The sequence below is a fragment of the Falco punctatus genome (genome assembly GCF_963210335.1).
Source record: "Falco punctatus genome assembly, chromosome: Z".
NCBI classification, from domain to species: domain Eukaryota; kingdom Metazoa; phylum Chordata; class Aves; order Falconiformes; family Falconidae; genus Falco; species Falco punctatus.
In genome coordinates this window covers 38,988,717-39,012,285 of record NC_137586.1, presented here as the reverse complement: position 1 = coordinate 39,012,285, position 23,569 = coordinate 38,988,717, and the positions used below count along the sequence as shown (strand labels likewise).

Here is a 23,569-nt window from a genome sequence, read left to right as displayed (position 1 = left end):
TCTGTCAAACATGTGCAAAACAGAATTTTTCAGAGGCTAAAAGGCAAAATTTTGATTGTATATTTCATGGAAACAACAAATGTTTCTTTCCTGAAGCAAAAGACATCTGTGGTTCAAAAACAGAATCTCCAAAGTCTTTCCCCGCCCCCCCCTCCTCCCCGTCATTTTATTACCATAATTATTATTTTTACCTCGGGCTAGCCGAATTTCCTATATCAGTTTCAGAATGCATGCAGCATTTTACTGTGAAAGATAAATGATGATTAGGGCTCTGGACAGATGAAGGTAGCTATTATACGTGGAAAATTTCAGGATAGTTCACAGACAGCAACACCAGCTATACTGGATATATGACAATATCTGGATGAATCTTAATCTCAGGAGTAACTTTTATTTTCTTTGGGTATGTTAGCAGCACTCAGATTTGAAGAAAGCAATGTGGTGCAGTTAGTCTCTATGACATGAATGAATAAAGTAAGGTAGTAAGAACAAGTGACAGTGTGTGTCAAATCACTGCCATTTGTTTTTTCCTTGCTCTCAGAAGACTAGTAGAACAGTATGTATCTGGGTACATTCAGAAGAAAATTGGAGTGTTCAGGTTTGAAAAGGCCTTGTGAGCATACTTGAAGAAGAAAGGGAGAAAACAGCATCCATCAATGTTGCATTAAGTTGATAAAACAACATTAGTAGATATTATAGGGCTGCAAACTAATAGCAAACACTTGGAAGAGTCAAAGTGACATTTGTATTGTTTATTGCTGCTTTCACCTCCAGACCCCTATGTTTCTGACAATAGTAGTAGAATCTGTCACACACCAAGAAAGTTTACAATGTACAGTTTGAAAGGACAATGTTAACTTACAGAAGTTAATGCCTATTGATTCTCTTTCATAAGGTAATGTGTGTTGTAGAGATAGCTATTTTATACTACAAAGTTCTAAGCATTATTTGGAACTATTCGGAGTAGATTGGCTTTGCTGAATACCAAGTATTGAAAAAACTGAAGAAAAAATGGATCTTTTACAGCATCATGTATCTTTAGCCACAGATGATAAATTCTTGAAGTGAGGACTGGAGGGTTTTTTCAGTAAATGGATTTTTGTAATGTATTTGCCACATTCCCTACTTGTAAGTCATTGGTCCAGTATTAATCCACTGTCTATATGACTGAGTTACACCAGTTTGTTGAAGATGTGTAAATGTGCATGTGTGAAAGGAACACAGTTTTCCATTGCAGATGTGGTAATGGACAACTCGATTATGATGATTAATTCTGTTTCACCTGGATATATGAAGTGACAGTGAATACAGTCTTTAGATTTATGCACTATCCATGTATTATCTCTTGTGAACAGTTTTATGATGAGATAATTGGCCAATAACTCAGCCCTCTGATAGCCCATAGAGCTTAACTTTCAGTGTAATAAAAGACATTAAAAAACACAGGAAAAAATGAAATATCTTATTTAAAAGCATATAGAATATGGGGGTGTTTGTATAAATGTGTGATTATTTTTCCCACGAGAATGGAATACAGTAATATATTCTTCCCCTGCTCCTCCCCCACCCAAAATGCCCAACAATGGAAAGCAGAGATATTGAGTAAACATCAAGTTACAGATGACCAGATAAATTCTTTACTACTCTGACTACTATTTGGATGACTTTTTCATTCAGGAATGGTAGTCAGATTTGCTCTGATGTAAAGAAAATATAGGACTGACAGCTCACAATTAATTCATGTCTAACAACATGCTGAAAAACTGGCAAGAGACAGCCTGTACAGTGACAAATACAGATGACAATGAGCATATACATCTGTTTGGTAGGATTTATGAGAAAAGAATACAAACAAGGAGATGGAACATAGCTTTACAACAGACATTTGAAAGTTTTATTTTTTTCTTACTGATAGCAAAAATGCAAGGAATATAACAAAACGGCCTAACAAATAACTTCTTGTTATTTTAAACACAACTAGCTTATGAAGAGAAAGTGTAGATTAACGTTTTGATTATCAGCTTCTATTTCAAATGCCAGATGAACTAATAAGAGAGTGATTCTAAAGAATACTGATTAAAGGATAGTCTAGCACAGCTATTTTTAACACATACATTCAGGAAGAAAGTAGTTTTGAATCCTGCCTCCAAAGCTTGAAGTAAAAGAGTAATGAAAATTCATCCATTATTCTTTGATTCAAAATGAAATATCAAAACATTATTTCACTAAAACAAACAAAAAAGTTTTATTACAATAAATAACTTTACAAGAAAGGTCATGAGATTCAAACTCTTTCATAATAAAGTATTTTTGTTGTCTGAGTGAAATAATCAAGGTGTTGGTGTAAAACTTATCATGGCTGAATTCTACTGAAATTATTAAGACTTACTTGATATCATGTATATTAAAAACTAGCAATGGTTTAGGTAATGATAAAATTCTCCATATATTTTTTTCAAAGTAAATGTGCTACATAAAACACAACTTATGCATACAGTATAAAAATTTTCACTTAAACTAGTAGATATCTTGATATATTACCTTTCTGAACAGTTAAACTATATTGGAAAAGGTAGAAATGGAAATGAACCACAAGATATCAAAAATCATCAAGATTCTACAGATAAATGAACATAGTTGTTTACTTTGTTTTGAAAGGAATGTATGAAAAAATAAATATGCTTCAGTTAATGTTTTATTAAACTGTAGCTAATAAACTAATAGTTTTATTAAAATTGTATCTACAAGACTTGACTGAGGAGAACTGTTCCAATAGATTAAAAATGCTTGAGGATTAAAATGAAAAGTAAGAATCTTCATAGCACAATTTGAACAGTTGAAACATGCAGAAGTGATAAAGAGTACTACTTCTGCCACTTTAAGTTTCCCTTATGGACTGGTTGCTGACTGTAACTTCAAAGATTTTTGCACTTATTGTTGGAAAGCACATTCTGTACATTAAATAGCCTACTGTTCTCTCCAGATGCAGTATTTCCTCTGGTTTTATAACTCCTAAACAGAAGCTCAGCTAGCAAGGAACAGTGACCTAGTATATTCCCTGACAAAACCAAAACCAAAACCACCTAACAAACCTCTTCAGATTCAGCATATGTTTTGAGGCTAGCATAGCTGGGCTTACTGTGAAAGCTTCTGCTAAGAAAGGCTGTATGTGGGAAAACAGTTTTCCCCTCTTTCTGTTAGTCACCTTTCAAGAACACCATTTACTCAAAATCTCTATGTATTTGCATTTGTTAAGAGCTTTTGAAAGACAGATAATTTTAACAAAGATACCAATGGCACACTATAGTTGAATAAGAAATTTAGAGTGTTTCACTGATGGTTTAGAAACTTCAGTTACATAACCACCAAAACCAACACCATATCAATGTTATAACGTGTGAGTCCAGCTCCTTATAGCAAGAAGTTTGCAAAATGTGTTTTAAATACACCAGGATAAAATTAGGTACCTTGTGTATAGTCTGCCAGAATCAAACTGCATGGAGGCAAGGTAAGGAAAGAAGGCTGTTCTTCAGAATGGTTATCAGTTATAAGTCTGACTTCAACTTTATCACCCTCCTCATGACACTTTTATTGTGGCTTCCTGCAGTTTTTTTCAATGCAGTCAAATTAGTCAAATGTTATGGTTTTGGACATTCACAAATGCAAATTGCCGTATGATGGTTTACACACAAACTATCCTACTTAAATAAAAGATATTTTATTTCTGTCTTTGTAAAATCAAATAAATAGGTCTCCACCCTTGCAAATATTCAAAATGCAGCTGGGCAAGGGCCTGAGCAACCTGACCTAAGTTGCTCTGAGCAAAGCATTGGACCACATGACAACCTTAAGAACCTCTGAACCTAAGTTATTCTATGATTCTTGATGCTTTATGGGCTATCACTTGCCCATGCATAACTCATTCACATTATGCCATGTGGTAGTACTATGTCCCCATGGTTTAGGCTGAAATAACTTTTTGTTTTGTTTTGTTTTGCTTAGGATCAGTTTGTATGGAATATTATCAAATTCCTCACAACTTTCTTCAGTTTAAATTTTTCATTGAGAATGGACATAAAATTATAACTTGTGGGGCCTTTTTATCAATCATGAAAATAATAGGCAGTTCATAAGTACATATTTGCACAAATGAAGGGACATTAATATGACATATCTGTGGTTCAGGGTTGTATGTAAGGAACAATCAAATATTGTTTTGGTTACTGAGCTGTTTTCATGGATGAGGACTCATCTTTAACTTGTGAGATTACAAGTGCTCTGTTTAATACACATTATTTATAATAGAGGGCAAAGAAACTGAAGGCTAGACATGTTCTTATTCCTTACTGCAACACTTTATTAAAGTAATACTGTTTCCCAGATCAACAATCAAGACCAGTAGTTTGATTTGCAGTCCTGACTGCAGAAGTCCTCAGTGAGATGTGGGCACAAAATTAACTTCAGTGCCAATTTAATGAAGCAAGTGGTAATCTGTGGGAATGATTTTTTTGTATTGTTAGAATCTGATCCTATTGGTTTTTCCTCCATCAAACTAGGAGCAGAATGTCAACTTCCAGCAATATTAAGTAATAATCAGAAGGATGCATTGGGAAATTTTCCCTGTAGTGAGAATTAAGAATTTTGTGTAAGTTCATCTGGTGTCAGCAAACATCACAATAAGAAACAAATTCCCAGACTTCTGTTCAGACACCATTGCTTAGCAATAGCAAAAGCAGCACACCAGCAATGCTAATTACACTAATAATCCTACTAAGTAGGATAATACATATACACTAATGAAGCTCTAATGTACATCAAGACTCAGAAGCATAGGATGACATACTGGAAAATGTAGCTGAAAGGATAGAACATAACTCCATCTGTCTTAGGAAATTCTTAGGTATTTAAAGAATTAGCTCAAAAATGCATTAGTATCTAATTTTACTAGGGAAGGACTGTGTTTATTTGTGGATACTTCATCTGCTGAATTTGTTAAATAAAGGCAGAAGTAACTTTGATTCTTGCCAGGCTAAGGAAATTTTCTGGTAACAAAATGACAGCAGCTTTAAAAACCTACCAGAATAACACACCAAAGCTTACTGTGATAACATATGAATTTAAAGGTGATAATAAAATCTTGGTTTTCAAATAGCATTACTAACTTTAGTGTTCTCAACTGCTTTTTGGTTTTGAGTGTCCATGTTATTTGCAAATTGGCACTAGAAATCTATTATTGTTTGTTATATAGCCAGTTTTTAAAACTAGAATGTATGTAGGCTATGCAGGTATAAGATCTGCTGTCATTCAGAAAATTCAAAATGGTGTTTTTTTCCAGAGCAGCAGCTCCAGTCCAGGAGACAGCCTAGTTATTTGGAATGTTTTCCCTTGGCCATCCCTATTTCACCATGGCTTTCCACTCTATTCGTGTTACACGGTCATCTGGCATTGCTTAGCACTTAAAAGCTGATGAGCTCTCTAAGGAGCCTAGAAACATTTCTGCGCCTCCAAACAGAGGGTTACAACTTAATCTTGGCTGGCAACAAAACAGTAGTTGCCACATACGGAACAGCAGCAACTATTGGCATTTTTTTAAGGGAACAGACAAAAAATCCCTGCATTTTTTGGAGGTGTCATCTCCATTCAGCATTAAATATAGCCAAAAAGAAGTTAAGATTAATCTGCCCTTCTCGACCAGTGCTCAGAATGTACCTGATCTGATTTTCCCAATCTCCTGAGGAAGCAAAAGTAGCAGTCAGTACAGATTTTCACAAATGTATTTAATCACTTCCAAAACTGAAACATATCAAAATAACTTAAAAACAAAACCACTGAAATTGTTGAGAGAGACTTTAGACAGTATAAACACACTACATATCTCTCTCTGTATTTTTGTCTTCCTATTTTTTTTCTCATAACTCTATCTCATCCCTCATTGAAGTTTTGACTTTTCAGGCAATAAGCTTTTCAAGAGCATATTGTAGTTAGTGCAGGAATCCTTTCTGTAGATCATTTCCATTTGTGGGTATGCAGGTGTGTCAGCTGATAATGCTAGTTCAGTAGCAAGTATGTAGAAATACCATAATTAATGAATTTTGAGAGTAAACAACCCAAAACTCCAGTCCGCATTTCTTCAAGTTGTCAGTGTGAGAAGCTAATGAAGAAAATCTTCTCCAGAAGAATTCCTGCAGTTTCTCGTATTGTACTGCTAGTTGAGCACCTGCTCCAAGATCTGAAGACCTTTAAAGTCCTTAAAGACCCACAGAAATCACCGTCATTACTGCAAATCTCTTAACAGTCAGCAGCATTTCAACTGAAGGAGCATTACTCTTGGCTTGCCTTCCCTCTCCCTACTAGCTCATCTAATTTCTGCTCTTCAATCCTAGTGTGCACTTGGGGGTCACAAAGTGGGATTTGCAGGAGCAGAATGAGGCAGGTAAATACTGCAGTGGTTGCTGATCCTGCTTTCTCTTTGGAAAGCTTCACCACAGGAAGATCAGAAAGAAATGGCTTCGCATCTGCATCCAAAATATGAATTTTGGGAGTGAAATAACATCAAATGTCAACCATCATTATCTCAGCAGCATAGCCAAAATAGGGAGATATGGATGGTTTGGAGGCAGAAGGGGGACATGCCACTGAATAGCAGAGAGAAATCTGTAATACAGGGAATGCTAATACAGTTAGGAACTGGTGTGTGTGTACCTCTGTATTTTACAGGCAGCACTGAAGTGGTAAATAACAGAAAGATATAAACTTTAGAAATAGTTTCTATGGCATCGGGGCAAGGGGAGGGGAGGGGGAAACATCTGCTGTTTTGAAGCCATGTGTGGCTTTGAAACTATTCTTTACATAAAATCAAATGCTGGGCACGGAAGTGCATGCATTTAAGCAGGCCACTTTGGGTTTTTGTTAAAGAATAATTTAAGGCCAAATTTTATCGTTTTAAGAATACAAAAAAATTGAAGATATTTTCTACCTTCCATAGAAGAAGCTTATCTATGATATTTTTCTGCCTTTCAGGTATCTCAGAAAAGTTGTTATTTTATGGTATGGTATGGTATGGTACGGTACGGTACGGTACGGTACAGTACGGTATGGTATGGTATGGTATGGTATGGTATGGTATGGTACGGTATGGTATGGTACAGTGTGGTGTGGTATGGTACGGTATGGTATGGTATGGTACGGTATGGTATGGTATGGTATGGTATGGTATGGTATGGTATGGTATGGTATGGTATGGTATGGTATGGTATGGTATGGTATGGTATGGTATGGTATGGTATGGTATGGTATGGTACGGTATGGTACGGCATGACACGGCATGGGTGCTATAGCCTTGTTACTGAAACTTTTATAGTGGAGATCCAAAAAGGTGATTGGTTTCTTTTGGGGTTTTTAGTAGGATAAATCTTGGGGTCCTCAATACAGAAATAATCATTGGTATTTTTCTATATTCACATATCTAATGAGTAAAAACCTTCTCCCTGTTGTTACAATTAGTATCACTTGTTGCAAGTTGGAGAAATTTTTATGTGTGTATGTGTTACCATATCCTGAAAACAAAATAAGCAGAAAAGAGGTACAAAAACTGTAATGGTCTTATCAATCATCTGAAGGCTGGATTTTCTGCAACAGTGACTGAGCACTTACTAACTGCCATCATTTCTCCAAAGGCAGTTTGGATCCCTTGTGCAGTAGGTCTTGGCATGGCTCATGGGGATCTCAGATGTTTTAAGATAATAAAGGCTGCTTTATATTAACTCCTTTGAGCTTTAGCAGTTGTGGTTCAAAATATACTACTCCACTAGAGGCAGAGCTAAGTTCACAGTTTAAAATGAGAAATGTGTTAAAATTTTCAAGTTCAGCTTGCTCCTTGTCATTCACTTGAAGCAAATCCTGTACAATGTCACTTTTTATAGTTTACCTTGAAATTAATACTGTCTTCATGTTAGACAATTAAAAACATTCTGTTCAACAGGAAAGGTTCTTTTGACCCATTCTGAGCTCTTTTTCTAGCCTGTGTTATCTAAGACAGTTTTTGACCTTCCAAAGTTCTTCCTTTGAAGTACTTTGCAAACTCTGTTACACTACTACCTGGCCGAGCAGTATGCCACAGAAACAGAAGCTAGTATTGATTGTTGAAGCAATCAATTTTTGAAGATGCACCTAGATGAAAAAGGTGTTATTTTATTTGATTTGCCATAAATTTGAATAAAAAAAAAAAAAAAAAAACAAAAAAAACCCCTTGCTCTTGAATACTGGGAAGTTCCCATTTATTTTCTACTTATTTTTAAAAAACATACAGAAAAACTTGAAAACCTATAAAACTGCATCTGAATTCATACTGATTATATTAGACTATATAACAAAAGGAATTCTGTTGAAGTCAACTAATGTAGGATTTAAACCTAAATCAGTATTTTGGGGGAAACCCTTGAACAGTTTAGGACTGTAGATGGCTTGGGAAAAGAAGCCCTTCCCATCAGGGAAAGACTTTTAATTCAGTAAACCAGAATTAACCAAAACAATTTCTGATACCTCCTTTAAGCCCTGTGTCTGTCCTTGGACTACTGAAATACATCAAGCCACAAACTGACCCTTTGCATTAATTCTATGCCCTGGAGCATCCAAAGAAATATATTATGACTGTACCAATATATGTTGTTGTAGTTCTGATGAAATAAGGAAAGATTCAAGCACCACTCAACATCACCTTTGCTAACAGCCAATAAAGAACACCTTCATGAATTCTCTTCTGTTCACCTCCTAGATCTGGGAAAGTACTGTAGCCTGCAGACTGATACATGGATGATTTTTTCCCCCTGTATCTGTTCTCGTAAAGCAGCTGTCTGTCACTTCTAAAGGTCAAACAACATTGTAAAACAAAATATTTCCTTAAAATATGTTTGATTTTATTCATAACACCTATGACAGAAAGGCTTTTGCAATAAATGTTTTTTACGCTGTACGTTATGTAGTCAACTACATTACTGGTTCCATTTAAAGGCTACTTGCATGTTACAGACAGGTATATTCCTTATGAATACATAAATCTGAAACTAACCTAGGCTTTTTAATTATCTCTGCCCATTTCACTAGTGTGGGAAGTAGCTTCAAACATGAGAAAGGCAACGTGTTGGCTTCCTTACTTGTTTCAAGTAGAAAGAATTTTGGCACAGACTAAAAGTTTTCGGTTTACCTGTCAGAACCTCTTTTTAAGAAGGCTAATGAAGTAAGGGTGTTTGCAATGATTATTTCCTAGGAAATAGCAAGTTAAAAATCAGTAATGATATTCCCCATCTGGCCTACCTACAAAGAAGGGTCAAGTGGATGATTTCCATGAAGCTGTAGATTTTCTGCTGTTATGTAGTTTGAATTGGGTTTTTTTAATATTATTATTATTTTACGGGGGTTTTAAGTGGGAAAAAAAAAAAAAAAGTGATTCGACTTCATCTAGACTTCATGCTGGGGTGTGTTCTGACACTCCCTTTGCACAGAAAGGAAAGTTAGTGGAGTCTGTTGAAGTTCACAGGTGGTGAAGCTCCTGTGTTTGTTTTCTGGAGAAAGTAGGATGATGAAGACAGTGGTGTATCTCCTGAAACAGAATTGAAGTGTTGCCAGTCATAATTGTTACAAAAGTTCAAAAGGTTTCCTATATGGTAACAGAGGATTATCTATGGAAGAAATGGTAGCAGAAATGTGAGTTCTGGCAAGGAGAAGACAAAATAGCTGAATGTTGGGCTTCAGCTCTTATAAAGTGCTTCTGCTATAAGGCTAGAGAGTTCCTTTCTGTGAAAATAAATAAAAAGAAAGAAAAAGAAAAAAAAGAACTTGTGGCAGGAAATAAGTTTGTTGGAGCTTTGTGTCATGTTGCTGTTGTCATGACTCTGTGTTGCAACGTAACTTCTACACCAAATAACCAATCAAGTCAAGGTAAAAAACTGAGTCAAAGAAGAAAGACTAAACAGAAAAAAAACTCCCAGTCTGAGCCATCATAGGAATTCTAAGTTTTCTACTGGCTTTCTCCCTCTCCTTCCTTTAATATTTTGTTTCAGTTAGGAATCCATGAAAAGCTCTAGACTTAAGTGATGGGAACTACAGTCAGTGAGCAGCGGTAAAGTGATCCTCTTAGCATTGTCCACAAAGATGTTTTTATGCTTTCTTAATGGACTCTCCCTAAAAAGTATAGATAACTCAGCCCAATTTGTGAATGTTGAAAAGAGTTCTAAAGCATGAAAATAAGAAAAATAGGGTCTGCATTTTGGAAATATTCTGATAAATGTATCAAGACAAATCACAGCACAATCTTCAAAATAACATCTTAATTTAGAGCAGTGAGGCACTCTGGACCAATCCCTTTGAAGCACGCACCTTTCTTGTTTCAAAGTTTTATTAACAAGAGCTCTCTTAAAGGTTGATAGCAGCAATAATGGGCATGTTTTAAACCGCTTCTCTAATTTGACCATCAGAAGTTGCTAATACTTTCTGAGCTTGTGTTTGTTAATGCAAGTCTCTTATTTTATATACCTGATTATACTGTTTCATTAAGGGAGAAAACAAATACCTTGAATAGGTTTGGTTGCATGGGACTTGACTCTGTAATGCATCAAACAGGAACTGGTTATATATAAGTAAAAATGAGTCCCGGACATGAATTCTGTAAATCATTCCTGTACAGTGTAAAATTGTCACAAATTCTCATGAGGTATGTACACAATTCACTGCACAGTAGCTGATTTCTAAACTGGTGGGTTGTTTTTTTTTGTCCTGATTTTCGGTTTTAAGTGGTAATATAAGTAAAAAAAAAAATATTCTTCCTTCCTGATTCTGAAGGTATTGTCATGGTTTAACACCATCTGGCAACCAAGCCCCATGCAGCTGCTCACCCACTCCCCCACAGTGGGATGGGGGAGAGGATCAGAAGAGTAAAAGTGAGAAAACTCGTGGGTTGAGGTAAAGACAGTTTTATAAGGAAAACAAAAGTCAACATGCAAGCAAAGCAAAACAAGGAATTCATTCACCGCTTCCCATGGGCAGGCAGGTGTTCAGCCACCTCCAGGACAGCAGGGCTCTGTCACGTGTAATAGTTTCTTGGGAAGACAAACACCATAATGCTGAATGTCCACCTCTCCTTCTTCCCTCAGCTTATATAGTCAGCATGATATCATATGGTATGGAATATCCCTTTGGCCAGTTGGGGTCACCTGTCCTGGCTGCGTCCCCTCCCCATTTCCCGTGCCCCTCCAGCTCCCTCATTGGCACGGCCCGAGAAACTGAAAAGTCCTTGACTTAGTATAAACATCACCCAGCAACAACTAAAAACATGCATGTGCTATCAACATTGTTCTCACACCAAATCCAAAACACAGCACTGCATCAGCTACTAAGAAGAAAACTAGCTCCACCCCAACTGAAACCAGAACACATATGAACTGTTCTACATGAGAATCTGAACTGGAAAATGCAAGTCTCAGAAGATAATTACTTGGATTTCTTTTTCTTCAGTTTGTATGGTCACTTTTTCTTCAAGAGTCCAGAGAAGCACTAGAAATGTGCATGCTTTTCTGGCCACAGTCTGAGTCAAACCCTGGACTTATATGCAGCTTTTTGTCTGTGCTGTACTAGGGCATAAGGGTATGTTAATAATTCACACAATTCTACTTTTAGAATAAAAAGGAGAGATGAAAAGTTCTTCTATACATCAGACAATTTAGATTATAAAACACAGTGTAAAATGATAGTATGCAGCAACCTTGCTATATGATGAGCAGGTATATATTGAAAGTGACACCATTGCAAACATACTCTGTGGTACTGGAGTAGTTAGTAAGCATGGGATATGGTTAGGCATTGATTCTTCACTTGGAATTTATTTTCCTATTTGAATATGATTCTTATAAACAGGAACAGCTTTTTGTGTTGCACGGCCCATGGCAAGGCCAGAAAAGGTCAAGTGTTGATGCAGATGTCCCTGTTGCAGCAGAACTAACTTAATGCTTACCAGGACTGCCTATCTGCCCAACCTGCACACTGGACAGTGGGAGTTACTGTGGGCAGGAAAGAGGGGAAAGTTGAGGGCAGTGAAGGTGAGGGGAGAAAGACAATGATGGAGAATCTGGTGATGAAAAGGAGAAATTTGATCTGTCAGGGAATGCAAAAAATGCCACCTGAGTCCTTCAACCTTCAGCCTCCATGTGTATCACACAGTTCATGCAGAGACAGTTCCCATGCGGGATCAGAGGGAGGGTGTAAGGTCAAGGGAGCCATGTGCTCTGCAGGCAGCAACAGTGTTGCAGAGTGCCAAATGTGTGCATCACAGCTGCTGGGGAAATGCACTGCCATTTTTTTAGATGTATGTGTCATCTTTTTAAAAGCTTAAATCTGCTTTCAGATGCACATCACTAGATGTTTTGGAAAGAATCAAAAAATACAGTCAGCTTAGTACTGAATGTGTCATTTGAACTTGTCTTTGTTTAGACTTCTATCTGTTACCACAATGGCTCTTACCCTTCCCCTCTGTCTCATTGTACGGTATATTGAGAGAGGAAGGTTAGGAAAGCAGAACCTATCCCTACATATGCATATATATTTATAAACTTAAGATTTCTGGGAACCAAAGAAGTAACATTCCTTTCAGCAAATATTCTAGGCTGTAATATACTCCCTACTGCTGCATCTCGATGGTGGGCAAAAAAAAGCCCTACCTCACAGGCAATCTGACTGTCCATAGCTGGTACATTTCAAGCAGAATTAGGGAGAGGATTCTAACAGGTTTTTAAAAAATCTTTCTTAAGCCAGGGCTTACTGTCTTGCTCCTATTTATAGCATTCCTCTGCTCATTTGCATCAACAGTATGTCACCTGTTCTGTAGGTCCTGAATTGCTGAAGTGATTTTAAGTGTCTCTAGCAACAGTTTGTCAATAACTTCAGCTCTGTGTCATTCTTTCATCACCAGATTGTGTATCCTGTCTTCATAATCATAAACCTCAATATTGTTACCTACATCAGCCTGATATCTTTGTTTGTCTTTCATACTTTGACTTATGAACATGTTTTATGAAACACTGTCCAAGTAGGAAGCACCTTTACTTGTTCACTGCCTGCTTTCCTAATAAAATATTAATGACACAAGAAAACCTGGAGGGAAATATCTGGATTTTTCCTAACAAAATAGCTGTAATGAAAAAATTAATAAATAAAGTTAGTAGCATGATGAGAATGTTGTAATATCTTTTTGTCTGAGCTACTAATTTTAAAATGTTCCCACTGCTAGAAATGTCATTGACATTGTTATAACAGAAGTACTCCATAGGCAATGTGGCAATTAAAACATATTAATCCATCTATGCTTAAAAATTGGCACTATTAGCCATTGCTGAATTGGAGCCCTGCTTGCCAGCTTGCAGGCAAGAAGAAGGACATGAAATGCATGCATTTATGTGACCCTATAATAAGCACCATTTGTCTTTTTGTAGTCCTTACATAGTGTCTATATTGTATGTGATTGTTTTTGTTGGGTTGTTTGTTTTATTGAAATATGACTGGATTTTTTTAAATCTACTTATTTTCAAAAAAGGTAAAAAAAAAGCATTTTGGGAGAAGGTTTTAAGAGGTGCTGTGCAAAAGAACAGGCTACTTACTAATCTCTCTGCAAGATACTATCCCAGCCACAGGTTCTGCTAACTTCGATCTTCCCAAGGTATGGCAACTTTGAATGCTGTCAGCTCTGCATTGGCACCTAACCTCACTGATGACCTTCAGCAGTAAACCCTGTATGTGGAACTGTGTGGTTTGAAGGGTGAGCAAGTCCAGAAGGAGTACTTTACTTTTCCCCAGCACTTTTGCCTATCATCTACCTTGAAGTGAAAGGAAGAAAAAGAGCAGGACAGAGGCAAAGAAGGAAAACATGCATTTATTTCATATACTGTTCTTCATAATAGTCTTTCTTCTGATCCCGCTGGTTCAGTGGATGTAAGGTCACACTGTTTTGCACTCCTATAGTGTCAGTAATCAAAGCATGTCAAAGTCTCACAAGTAGGAGTCAGTTACCTCTCCCAACAGAGAGATCACATAATCTGTGAAGGTGTTGGGAGCCTTTCCAACACTGGCTTGCTTGCTGAAAGGGCAAATCTTTTAAAAAATTTGTTTTGCTAGCAACTAGTTTTCTTCAGTCCTGAAGATGTGACCTGTTTCTGTGTAATTCTGGAGTCATGTTAAGGAAATGGCCTGGATAATCCTCTACAATGAGCCCTTTCAATGTATAGGAACTATAAGCAAGTGAAGCAGCTCTTGGTCCAAGCACGAAGATGTTCTCTGTATTTTAGCTTTACTAATGCTGAAGCTGCTTGCCTCAGCGACTCTGCAACAAAATTATGGAAATTTACTACAGAACTCTTGTATTTTTCCCCTACTTCAACAGTTCTCCTCCTTATAATCTTCAAATTAGACATTTACAAGGTACTCTGTGCCCAGACTCAATTTCTATGCATATTGCAATATATATTTATGTCCCATAGATTTCAGGGTGCAGGGTAAGATCATGCTTTTATCATTTTATTTTTCCTAAAACAAGGAAATACTGTGCACTGGTTTAAAACAAAGCTGAAGGTATTCACATATGCAGACATTACCTATTTTCATAATAACTATATTTTTTACATTTATTCAGTATATCTAATTGTCTAATATAAAACAATCCTAAGTAGAAAGAACTATTTATTTCTAAAGCAAAGGTGGTAATGCATGGCACGTACACTATCCATTTCTTTTGCTTACAGGTAACTGATTATTTGCTTATTTAACAAAGCTAGTGTAACTAAGATGGAATATGTTGCACTCTAGGGGCTTCAATACTGTACCACAAAGAAATATCAAAGACATTTAAATGTGTTCTCATTAAACACAATGGCCCAGTTTCCAGTACTATGCTGAATCATTCTGATCCAGTTCCATTAGGCTGACCTTGCCATGGCTTTCACTTCCTTGCCAGGAAAAATACTTCCAAGAGGAAGCCCTGCTACAGGTGGTCTGCAGGGAATTGCTTTTTGTTCTTGTCTGACCACAGAATCACTGCAGCTGAGAAGAGCTTCTGAACAATAGCCTCCCTCCTGACAAGGGCTGAGAGTGCACAAACGCTCAGAAGCAAAGGCAAAGATTCAGTAAATCACTGAATATGAAGCTGCACTTTAACAACAGAGGTACATGAAGCATTACAGGTTGGCCCTCAGCACTTCTGTACTTAGTGCTCCTGCACTGCATCTCTGTCTTGAGCATGTTGCACTGCTGTGTGCTTCTCTGCCTGTTGCTTTGCGAAGTGTCTCCAGTAACAAGGTGACATTCAGTCCCAAAACAATTGAGACTGTGAAAAAGAAGGAGACATATGTTTTGGCCTTCTTGATCAATAGCACATTGACACACTATACAGGGACAATGCTGCTCAGAGTAGACCCACCCCTGTTTTCCCCAGATCACACAGTGATGAAGCCACTGCTATATAATTAGGATTAATTTAATCTATCTCAGTTATTTTTGATTCATAAACAAAGGCCATTTAGTGTGTATGTGTTATAAACTTGTAGACACCTAAACAGCCCCTCACTCCATAAATTGGGTAAGGTATGCAAAATGGCATTTTTAAGTTGACCTAATAGCTCTTTGCCACCAAAAGGGTGAGGTAGCCCTGTTCCCCTTGCTCAGGACAGTTAGTGGTCTTGTTATCCTTTTGATCCCACTGTGAACAGATTTAGTTCATCAAACTGGCAGTAAAATAAATCGGTAAAAAAGGGAGAGCAATCGTTTTCTGTCAGTTTGATATGCTGTACCCAGTCATGCATGGATCTAGCAAGTTAAAAGAGATGATGGAAAAGAGAGAATAAGATTGGTGAAAAAGGAAAAAAGTTCAGAAAGTGAGTTGATAAGTCACTTAAAACACAGTGAAATCAGACCATTAGTCTGCAGGATGTTCACAGTCATTACTAACAATCCATCTGTGGGACAATTAAGTATTAGAATTTTTGAATTAAAAGTTAAATTTCTGTTGCGAATATTCTTCCCTGGTGACAAGGGTCATTTTTGTTAATTCACATAAAAGATCCGGTGAGAAGTTGAAATTATGATATCTGCAGCCATTTGAACATCATTGATTTAAAAATCTGGCTGGAAAACTTGCCTACAATGTTTTGAAATTATATAGTGCCAGCCAGCCATAAAAATAACTTTCTATATCTCTCCCTTGTATCTAATTTTGATCTGAGCCATATTCAAAAGAAGCATGTGTAACTGAAGTAAATATGTAGCTAGATGCCAAGCTAGTACTGTCATTTCATATCTGATCCATACTGCATTCACTCACTACAAGATGCTTCTGAAAGCAAATTAATTCAAAGGACTAGATCCTTAGATGGTTGTCTATTGGCATAGCTCCAAGCCTAGCCTAAAGATCTGGGTAGATTTCTCCCATCTCTTATTTACAATCATATGTTTTTCCATTACAGGATGACTTTATTCCCCAAAATAAACTTTCCATGGTATTTGCGTGACTGACATTCCCCAGGGTGTGCATGCAAGGTAGAGATTTTCATGCACCCTGAGGGCCAAGTAGCTGGAACTGGCTGGTCTGTGTTATGGGCTTGTGTTTGGGGACTGCACCATGAGAAAGCAGCTCCAGATGTCCACAGACCTGTCCTGTGCTGAGAGGGCTCAGTGATCTTGTGCCTGTTAAGGGACAGGTGTCTACCTCACAGTCTCTGTTGTAGCACAGTGCAGTGCTACTTGTAGTAACGCTCCCAGTCACTCAGACATTGAAAATTATCATTTCTCCCCAGATGTTCTACTTAAGAACATTTTCCATGGTACATTTTTCACTAAAGCTTTATCTTCTCTTCTTAATTTTTTTTTCCTTGTTGAAATTAAGATTTGGTTCAGGAAAAAAAATATGGAGAACAGTACACTTACTTTTGTTAAAAACTTAAGAAAATTCCAATGAATTATTTCGAACTTGATACAACACTAAAATATCAGTATTTATTTTCCTGCCTCTTTGGTCAGTCCAAGTAGGTTCTGGCACAATAAACAGCCAAAGGAAGTAATTTCTAAATGAAAACTGCCATATTCTTCAGTACACTTTGACATACAACTGCTCAGCCATTTTTTGGCTGCACTTTTTCAAAACTCTATTCATATGCTGCAGCAGTGACCAGCAAGTTAATTTTGAGCTGTATGCAGCTGATCAAAGGCTCACGCCAGGTTCCCAGGCTGTGGTTGTGTGATGTGTCTGGTGACATCTCTGTAGTGTCCTTCTGATGGCTGAGCAAACTCTTAGAGGGAACAAGGTTTTTGAAGACTGACATTTCTGGGTTTGCCTGGGAGTCACCTATACATCCAGTCTAGTTCCACCACTTGGGTGAGCTTACCTCTGCCAAAAACAATTTAAGATTTTCTATTCCTGTGATTTTTACACAAAAGTGCATCTTTTGCCTGAATAAGAACCAGAAGTTTAAGGCCAGTGTACTCCCTGCGCACACAAAATAAATGAGTGTCCAGTGAGTGTTAGATCATACCTGATAACATGTTAACCCACTACATCATTAAGACAGATAGTTTTAGTAATAACAGCAGATAACAAGGTTTTCATGCGTATCCTAATCTTGCCACTTGTAGCACCCACAGGTGGATACTGAAACTGAGGACATTGAAATAGAATCCCAAAGTCATTACATCATATTAAGACTATGCCAAGTTTCAATCAGCTGCCAAGACTCAAGAGTCCCCCATATGAATTTCTTTTCTATCAGCCACATATATGTGTAAGAAATTAAATGGACGTGGAAACTGTGTCACAGAGTGGTTGAGGTTGGAAGAATTCTCTGAAGGTCATTTTGCCAAATGGCAAAATTTGTCCAGATGGCTTTTGAGCATTTCCAAGCGTGAAGACTCCACAACAGCCCTGGAGAGCCTGTGCCAGTGCTTGGCCACTTTTACTGTGAAAATATGTTTCTTGATGTTCAGAGGGAACCTCCTGTGATTCAGTTTATGCCCATTGCCTCTGGTCCTGTCACTGAGCACCACTGGAAAAAGCCTAGCTCTACCTGCTTTACACCCACCCTTCAGGTGTTTGTACACATTGGTAAGATCCTCCCTGAGCCTTCCCTGTTCCAGGCTGAACAGTCTCAGCTCTCAGCCTTTAGTCATAAGAAAGATGATCACACCCTTTAATTATCTCTGTGGTCCTTCACTGCACTTTCTTTAGTATATCCATATATATATTTTTTTTACTAAGGAGCTCAGAACTGGACACAGGTGCAGGAGTTTGCACTTCACTTTTTTGAACTTGATAAGGTTCCTGTCAGACCACATGTCCAGCATGTTGAGGTATTTCTGAATGGTAGCACAACCCCCTGGTTCATCAAGTGCTCCTCCTCCCAGTTTTGTGTTACCAGCAGACTACCTTAGGGTACTCTGTCCCATCATCCAGACCATTAATGAAGATGTTGGTCAGGATTGAACCCAAAATTGACCCCTAGGGTATAATGTTAGTTTCTGTCCTCCAACTAAACCAGAGGCTGGTGCCTCTGGGCCTAGCCATTCAGTCAGTTTTCAGCCCACCTCACTGTCTCCTTACCGAGCCCACACTTCATCAGCTTCTCTATAAGGATTTTCCAGGAGACAGTGTCAAAAGCCTTGCTGAAGTCAAGGCACAAAATATCAACTCATCCATGAAGCCAGTCATTGGAGAAGGTTATCAGGTTGGTGATATATAGTTTTCACTTTGCGAATCCATGCTGACTATTCCTGATCATCTTCAAGATAGTCAAGAGTTTAGAAACAGTCTCCAGGATTAGCTGTTTCATCACATTCTCAGGGATCAAGGTGAGGCTGACAAACATGTATTTCCTTGATTCTTTCTTCTTGACCTTTTTGAAGACAGAATTGAAATTTTCTTTCATCCAGTCCTCAGGCACCTCCCCCAGTTGCCATGATCATTCAAAGACTACCAAGAGTGACCTTTCAATGACATCTGCTAGCTCCCTCAACACTTGGGTGCATCCTGACAAGGTCCATGAATGTATGTATGTCCAGTATGTTTGAGTATTCCCTGACTTGATCCTCTTCCATCAAGAGTAAACCTTCCTTGCTCCAGTTTACCCTGTTTTCCAAGACCTTCAGTTCCTGAAGTCTGGTCTTATTAGTAAGGGCTGAGGTGAAAAAGACATTCAGTTCATCAGCCTCTTCTGTGTCCTGTATCAGCAAGACCCCTGCCCACCTCAGCAGTGGGGTTATATTTTGCCTAATCTTCCTTTTGCTACATGTGTACGTAGAGATCACCTTCTTGTTACCTTTGACATCCTACACTAGAGATGGGCTTTGCTGTTCCTCACCATATCTCTGTATTACTCTCAGATTTCCTATACTTGCTTCCAGCTTCTGTATACGGTCTTGCAGAATCATACAGTCTTTGGGTTTAGGTTGGAAAAGACATTTACGAGCGTCAAATCCAACCCTTAACCTAGCACTGCCAAGTCCATCACTAAACCATGTCTCTAAGCACTACATCTACACATCTTTTACATACCTTCTGGGATGGTCACTCAACCACGTCCCCGGGCAGCTTGTTCCAATACTTGATCACTCTTTCAGTGAAGAATTTTTTTGTAATCAATCTAAACCTCCCTTGGCATAAATCAAGGCCATTTCAAAGCTTGTTACTTTGGAGAAGAGACAGACACCCACCTGTCTACAACCTCCTTTCAGGTAGTCATGGAGAGCAACAAAATCCTCCCTGACAGAGCCTCTTTTTCTCCAGACTAAACAACTCCAGTTCCCTCAGCTGCTCTGCATAAGACTTGCTCTCCAGACCCTGCACCAGCCTCACTGCCTTTCTCTAGCCAAGCTCCAGCACCTCAGTGTCCCTCTTGTATTGGAGGTGCCCAAACCTGAACACAGCATTCGAGGTGCGGCCTCACCAGTGCCCAGTACAGGGGGAAGATCACAGCCCTGGTCCTGCTGGCCACAGTTTCTGATACAAGCCAGGGTGCTATTGGCCTTCTTGGCCACCTGGGCACACTGCTGGCTTATGTTCAGCCAGCTGTCCACCAATACTTCCACCAATACTTGCAGGTCCTTTTCTGCCAGGCAACTTTCCAGCCACTTTTCCCCAAAGCCGTGGCACTGCATGGTATTATTTTGACACAAACGCAGGACCTCAGCCTTGATGAACCTCATAGAATTGACTTCAGAACACCGGTCTGGTCCAGCCTGTCCAGATCCCTCTGTAGATCCTTCCTTCAAGCAGATCAACACTCCCTATCCCTAGTCAGCATCATCTGCAAACCTACTGAGGGTGAACTCAATCCCTTCATCCAAATCATTTATAAAGATATTAAACAGGGCTGGCCCTAGTACTGAGCCTTGAGTAACACCACTTGTGACTGGCCACCAACTGAATTTAACTCCATTCACCACCACTGTTTGAGCTCGCCCATCCAGCCAGCTTTTTACCCAATTTTTATTTTTTAGTTTCCTTAGGAGCTCTTTGTTCATCCATGTAGGCCTCCTGGCATTTTTTCCTGACAACCTGCACATTGGAATGGACTGGTCTTGTGCTTAGAGGGGGTGATTGCTAAATGTCAGCCAGATTTCTTGGGCCTCTCTTCGCTCTGGGTTGTTATCCCATGGGACTCTTTCAAGCAGACCCATGAAGAAGGCAAAGTCTGCTCTACTGAAACCAAAGGCTGTGGTTTCATGTTCTACCCTGTTCCCTCCTCTCATTAGCCTGAACTCCACTATTTTATTTTCACTGCAGGCAAGGTTGCCTTTGACCTTTACATCTCCAACAAGCCTCCAATAACAGAGCACCTCTACTTTTTGGCTCCTCTATCACTTGGGTCAGGATGTTGTAATCAGGGAACTCCTGGATTGCTTATGCCCTGCTGTGTTGTTCCACTAACACGTATCAAGAAGGCTGAAGTCCCCCATGAAGATCAGGTGCTGTGAATGTGAGGCCACTTTAAGCTGTCTGTAGAAGGCCTTATCCACCTTTTCCTTGACAGGTGGCCTATAGCAGATACCCACTACCATGTTACCCATGCTGGTAACATCCTTACCAATAAGCTCTTGATTGGCTCATCATTGATCCCCAGGCAGACCTCCATGCACTGTAGTTGTTCTCTCACATAAAGTGCAACTGCACCTTCTCATCTTCACACCTTGTCCTTCCTAAAGAGCTTATGTCCCTCCTCTGCAGCATCTTATGTGAACCATCATAATGTGAACCATTTTATTGCATCTCCATAGTCCCAACAATATTATAGCTCACAGCAGCACACATTTCTTTAATTCCTTCTGTTTCCATTACATTCTTGATACCCAGGTAGCATGGGACACCCCATTTATATGCCCCTGTAGCCTCTAAAACAGTGTAGTTGCATGCATACTTCTTAATGGAAATGTTCCTTGCAGTGCTCTAAATCCAGAGCAATGTCCAGTGGCAGCAGGGAGTACTTGTGGGTACAAGTGAAAGCATGGTAGACTCTTCTGAGAGTTGAGTATAGGTGATGGTATTCCTGGGCACTGTCTCTAATTTACTAGTGTAGACATAGCCTCAAATTAATTTTAAGCTGAATGAGGCAAAAGGGAAATTGCTGATTGTTATTTTTAATTGTTGCTTTAAAAGATAATCAAGAGCACATAAGGTCTTATTGCTCTGAAGAAGACCAGCAGTAACACTTTTCCTTTCAGACACTTCTATTTATACATATCCTAAGACTGTGTGCTGCCTAACCCTGAGGACAACAAAATCTCATGTTTTGCACAGATGCAACAATATTGAGGTGAGGAAATTCTTGTTCTGATATGGTATTCACTTTAAAAATCAAGATGTTTCTTTTAAGGTAGATAGGGAAATTAAAACTGTTGTAAAGTAAAAGTGTTGGCAGTTCTGCAGGCTTATGCTTGTTTAAGTATATTTTTTTTGTTCTGTTGGGTTTTATTAATATATGTTAACTTTTCCTTCCCTGTCTAATCAGATTATAAACACTTAGTCATCTCTCTGTTCATTTGTTGAAAATAAAACTAATTTATTTTCAAATGAGTTTAGAGGATCTCTTTATGGTTACATGACTAATCAAATCCCACCATTTAAGACTCAGAGGAAACAGCCAACTATGTAGAACATGGGTGTTCTACATGTGCATGGGTGGCCACACTTGTTTTGGCCTGTGTCAGAACCCTCAAAAGCTGACCTGGATGCAGGTTGCGATATGAGAGGGCTTCCAATCAGACCCTAAGACTGTCCCTTTGCCTTCTGTGTTTCTTCTTTCTCCCACCTGGAGCCTCAAGCTCTCAAACATAATTTTGTCTATCCTGCTGAGAAGATTTGAATGGCTCTGTCAGTTGCTATCAGCTCATAAACCAAGCGAGGGGAGCTATGCTTTTATTCTGCCATCTGTGGCCATAGTCCAACGAAAAATATCAAAAATAACAGGAAAAATATTGAATTACTCTGTCGTTATACATCTGTAGAACCATATTAGCCCAATGAAGTAAACAGTATAAAATGTATGAAGAACTTAGGACAGTCTTTGTTTACCCAACTGAAGGACTTGAGAGCATGATGGTCAGCTGCCAGATAGGAAAGCCTTGCCAGAATGCTATATTGCCTAGACCTCTTTTTTTTAATATTTTTTTCTTTGTGGTTCTGCAGCCGTTGTGGTTGCAGAGTGGCTTAGGTTCAATGGGAAGGAGGAAGATGTTTCCACCCAAATTGTTCCATTCAATTATTTGTTCCAAGTGATGATTTACAATATCCCTTGAGTTTTGACTAGTAGAGAATGTATTTCAATCCTGTTCTCTTGTTTTATGATCTCTAGGGTACTGCACATAAAAGCTGGAAGAACCAGTGATCATGAATATGTCCATGATAGTGCTGTTGTGTGCCAAGTTTAGTGCTGTGTAACATTAGCGGCCTGTGTATGAACATACCCACAAGGCTGACCCTCAAAGGGATTTCGGCATAGCAAGAGGCATGGCTTCTGAATCAAATATGGGATGAAGTAGTGGCAAATCCTCAGCCCCTCAGGATGGTGGAGATGCCTGCAGATATGCCCAATAGGAAATGTGTTAGCATTCAGTCAGACTTAGTGGCTGAAAAGGTCACAGATACTCTTCTGGTTACCCTAAGGGGTTAGATGGCTCACTGTGGTGGGCCAGGGGCTGAATGGCTCTCTAGACTCTGGATTGTGCTGGTAGGCCATGTTGAGCAGCAGAGCACTTTCTGTATATTACTTCTGTGCCCCATCACATATAAAGATTTGACATCTTCTTCTTATATAAGGAATAGTACTACCTAATCCATTACCATTTCTGTCATTTTTACAATTCTGGGTTTGAAAATCTCTCAGCTATGTTTCATAGTGTGAGAGGAGATAATAACAAATGATCAAACAACTGAATTTCTTACTTTTTACTGGGGCTGATCAAGGATCTTTATCTACTGGCAACACTAACCCACGCATAATCTAGGATTTTAATGCTCCAGTACTCACCATGGTGCCTGAGCACCTCTAAGACA

The 23,569-nt window shown here is 38.7% G+C and overlaps 1 long non-coding RNA gene across 1 annotated transcript in view; it reads left to right on the top strand.

Moving 5' to 3' along the window:
• Positions 1 to 145: 145 nt before the first annotated feature.
• Positions 146 to 23,569, top strand: part of LOC308057120 — a 94,086-nt gene continuing 70,662 nt past the window's right edge. Inside the window, exon 1 of the long non-coding RNA XR_013925143.1 lies at positions 146 to 23,569. This exon is cut by the window's right edge and continues 44,825 nt beyond it. This is a non-coding gene — a long non-coding RNA (uncharacterized lncRNA).